Raw genomic sequence first — 5,123 nt, forward strand, 5'->3', positions numbered from 1 at the left:
CTATAGTGCTAACAGTGGAGTCAGAAATAATTTATAATGAAAATAATGTCACTACACAGCCTCTACTTCACTTATTCATGGATGCATGCTCTCGCTATGTACTCAACTAACAACCATTCAGGAATATATCTACTATCACCAGACACTGTATTAAGACTAGGAAAAATATAACACAACAGTCTCTGGCCTTAAGAAGTTCTAACCAGCAAATCCTCACTCAAGAAGAGACCTGGCACTACATCAAAAGGTTGGATAAATGGAAACACTATATATAAGTGAAAGAATGTTGATATGTACATATGTCTTTTTTATGACTCTATTTTGAAATGCTTTTTCAATCTGCCTTTTTTATTATCTTCAGGGCCTGTTCTGTGGATAAGACTTCAACTATAGTTTTAATGTCAGAAAGTGGGGTCGCTTGTTCTCAATTAACCCTTTGGCTGTTTTTTTAATATCTTGAGTTGAACACTTCCATGATACTCACCTGTACTAGACAGATCCTATTTAATGCTTAAGATTCTGGTCTCTAAATCAGCTAAGAGAACCAGTGGGTGGGGGTGGGGAAGAACAGGCTGACATATTGACACTAAGAGGCTGCATGGGGGGCTGACACAAGAGTGTGACTGGAAAGATGTACTGCGGCCTACAGTTCTCAAACTGTGGTCGGGGGACCCCTGGGGAACTTTTTCAGGAGGTCCACAAGGTCAAAATTATTTTCATAATAATACGGAGACATCATTTGCCTTTTTTCACTCTTATTCTCTCAGGAGCATACAGTGAAGTTTTCCAGAAGCTATGTAAAGTGTGATATGACAACAGATTGAATGCAGAAGCAGATAGGAGAGTCCAGCTGTCTTCTATTAAACCAGACATTTTAAAGAGATTTGCAAAATGTAAAACAATGCTACTCTTCTCAATGTTTCTGTTTTGAAAAATATATTTTTCATTAAAAATGTATTATTTCAAAAAAAGTGTATTATTTCTATTAACATGCAATGAATTTATTACTGTTATTTTTAACAAACTAAGTATGTTTACAATTTTGCAGGTTTAATTTAAAAAATAATTAATATCAACAGATATAACTTATGTAAACAAAAGTTCTTGGGGTCCAAAATAATGTCCAAGAATATAGAGAGGGCCTATGACCAAAAAGTCTGAGATTCACTGGTTTAAACTACTTACTAAAAAATCATAACTATCGACTAAAGAGTTTGGATTTTAGACTTACAGGGGTTATTTTCTACTTTCTATTGCTATTTCACCTTCACTTGTCTTCCCTCTTTCAGTTTCCTTATAATGTTGGATGGATGGTATACTCCCAAGATAAATTTCCACTGGCTGCATTTTAAAGTATCAGTTGTGGCATTTCTATTTCTTCTGTGAGGAAGAAGATTCTAGAACTTAATAGAATTTATTGTTGGGAAAACATGCACTTCCCCTCAAAACCAAGTATTCCTTTCCTTCCCCAAAGTTGCTAAATTAACCACATACCACAGCTTCAAAAGGACCAAGACTTGCAGGAGTCAAAGCAATACAAAATTTGGGAAGAACGTTTAGGTTGGTGTTTCAGTGCGCCCAAGTTGACACTGCCATAGTGCAAACAATGATCTTGTGGGCAAGTATTTGCCCATCTACCTCCCAAACCAATAACACAGTCCGGAACAGGCTGGAGAGAGTATCCAAATCAAAAGAAAGCAAAAAGCGTGTGTGTGTGTGTGTGTGTGTGCGCGCGTGTGTGTGTTGCAGTGGAGGAAGAGAAGGTGAAGACAAATGGACAAATGACTAATAGTTATTAAGGTACAAGGAGAATGGTTCATACACATGCGGTTTTAGAGTAGTTATTTTTATATGACTGCTACACGAGATCATTTGTTCTCTTGAAATGGCAGTTTTTATTTTCTTTTTTATATTTATTTTTTTCTTAAATAGTTTATTGTCAAGTTGTCCATATAACACCCAGTACTCATCCCATCAAGTGCCCTCCTCCATGCCCATCACCCCCCTCCCCCTCTCCCCCACCACAACAACCCTCAGTTTGTTCTCAGCATTCAAGAGTATCTCATGGTTTGCCTCCCTCCCTCTCCCCAACTGTTTTTCCCTTCTCCTCCCCATGGTCCTCCGTTAAGTTCCTCCTAATCCACCTATACGTGCAAACATACGGTATCTGTCCTTCTCTGCCTGACTTATTTTGCTCAGCGTAACACCCTCAAGTTCCATCCACGTTGCTGCAAATGGCCAGATTTCATTCTTTCTCATTGGAAATGGCAGTTTTTAAAAGGAAATCAATGGAACCATTCAAATTCTGCTTCACAGGTGAACCTTAACTCATTTGCAATGACTATATCCCTAATTTTTTTAACCAGCATACTCTACTTTTTCTAACTTGTTAGCAAATATAGTTGATTTAAAAAAAAAAATCTATACATAACTGGGTGCAGGTAGACAGTGGGCCAAAGACAGCTTGTATGTATCACTATGGCTATTCCAGTTGTTAAAATACTGAAACACTTCTGTAATAATGATAAATGAAGTGTGTGTAAACACATATGGTACACATAAGTACTTCCTAGCAATGATGATTACTCTAGATTTATTGGTCTTAGTGTAAAAAGCACTACCTTTTAATAAAGTTTAATGCCTGAAGACAACCTAAATGCATATAAGACATTAGATATAATAGTCGCTAGCATAAATGAATGTAGAACTTAAGATCACTTTATATTTATATTTTATATTTATTTTTAATTTAATTAATTTAAATTATTTAACTTATATTTAATTGCTGCAGACAATGGGGGGTAAATTCCTCTTGGAAATGCATAGTGCCAAAACAAAAACTCCAAAATCTTCATTGGATCAGAATAAAAAAATTTTTAAAAACCTGACTTAAATTCATTTCTCTTTAGGGACCTGACTTGGATACAAACAGGGGGCTGAAATTAGAACCAGAATGAGTGGGAATTCCTCCTGAGTCTACCTGCTTTCAGTCAGGCCTGTAAAAAAGCTCTTTTGTAAGAGCTCATACACAAAAACTGCATGCTAATTAAAGCAAAAAGAAAATTCAAAAATCAAAGTGTGCAACCCAATAATGCAGCATATAAGAGTAACAGTGGAATTCTGCCTTCAAATCATTCTTAAAATCTTCTCACTCATTCAAATAAAAATGCCATTTTTTTCAATGCTTAACATTACTATAAGACATAGTAAGACCAAAATACCAAATGATGATAATCATGGTTACTACCACCATCACCACTACCAGAGCCTGTAAGTCCTCAAATGCTGACCCTCAGCCTCCCCAGCACACCTATCCGAGCACATCTCCCTACTACCTGACCCTCACACCCCAGCAGTGTCATCCAACCTGCCTCAGGATTTCCCGTGCCTCCCACTGCCTCTACATAGAACATTCTGTCTCCAGACGACCACAAGCTTCACTCCTTCTCTTCATTCAAGTTTCCACTCAAATGTCACCTCTTTAGAAATGTCCAATCCTGACCACATTGTATACGGTAGCTCCCCTGCTCCTCCCTCTGTTTATTATCCCCATGACCCAGATTTCTTTTTCATCAGAGCACTTATCAGCAATAGTAATAACCAAATTATTTAGGGGCCACTACAGCAAAGGCCCTGATCAATGAAACAGATGCTAAACAACCTGATCAATTTCTAAGCTCATTAGCATACATGCTATTACACCAACATGTTTAATATATGTGTGTATTTTATATATATATACATATATATGTGTGTATATATATATATACATATATATGTATGTGTGTATATATATATATATATATATATGTATATATATATATATATATATTCTGTCTCCTTAACTAGAATGTAAGTTCTATGAGGGAAGGGACTTTGTAATACTCCCTGATCTATTCCTACCACATGGAACATGACTATTAGTCACATAGCAGACATTCAATAAGTACTTGTGTTTTTTGATTGAAGTATAATTGACATATATTATATTAGTTTCAGGTGTACAACATACTGATTTGATATTTGTATGTATTGTAAAATGATTGCCATAATAAGTCTAGTTAACATCTGTCACCATGCATAGCTGTAGAATTTTTGATTAAAACTTTTAAACTCTATTCCCTTAGCAACTTTCAAATATGCAACACAGTATAAAGTACAGTTGTTAATAATTATTTGTTGACATAAGTAACTCTGTGTGTCTATATGTTGATATAGTCTAACAATTTATCAGTATTACACAGATTATTATGTTAAATGTGGTATTGAATTATTCAAAGACCATATAAATGTACACACATGTACAATTTTACAGCATTCGATACAAGAAAGCAGTTAGTAATAACATCTTGCTAACCATAACTCAGTATCTTTGTTGATTCAGAGGTCAGCTGCAGGGCTTCACATACAAGAGCCCCAGAGACACCATCCAGTTCTGATTGAGTCTGCTACTAAGAGTCCAGGGAGGGCAGATCTCTCTACCACAATAAATATGCTTTACTGAAATTTTAAAAAAAAAATTTAAATCACATGCAGGGATATTTGAAATGCTTAACTTCTCTTCCCTTCCAAAAAAGCAAAAAAAATTTTGAATGCCGAAAGCAGTAGAAATGGATCTCAGGTGTATCATGGTGCTTATTTTAAGCATAGGAAACTACTAGTATTGATAAAGTACTGGCAAATAACGGAGGTAATGAGTACTAGTAACAGCAGCAGACTAGCAAAAGTAACAATAGTAACTATGATGGTCAAACGCATCTTTTCAGTACCCATGACCTAGCAGGCATTGGGCATATAGTGCAATGCATATGTTATTTCTAATGCCCAGAACCATACTGTTGCACAAATGAGAAAAAGGGGCTTGGAAAGATCGAGCAACTCTCCTTGGAGACTTGAGAGTAAGATAATATTGACCATCACAGAATCTCCTCAAGAAAAAGAGAGAAGAAAATACCCCCATTTGACTGACAAAGAAACTAAGAAGCAAAGGATTGCAAAGACTGAAAATCAGGTCTCTTGACTTCCATTCACAGGAGTCTTTGTCAATGAAGACTAAATTACCCGATGTGTTCTTAATTTTGCCAAGACACTGCCTTGCAACAAAAATTGTAAAATTAAATTAA

This window comes from Hyaena hyaena, unplaced genomic scaffold (assembly GCF_003009895.1).
Source record: "Hyaena hyaena isolate Hyena2069 unplaced genomic scaffold, ASM300989v1 scaffold_1002, whole genome shotgun sequence".
Classification (NCBI taxonomy): domain Eukaryota; kingdom Metazoa; phylum Chordata; class Mammalia; order Carnivora; family Hyaenidae; genus Hyaena; species Hyaena hyaena.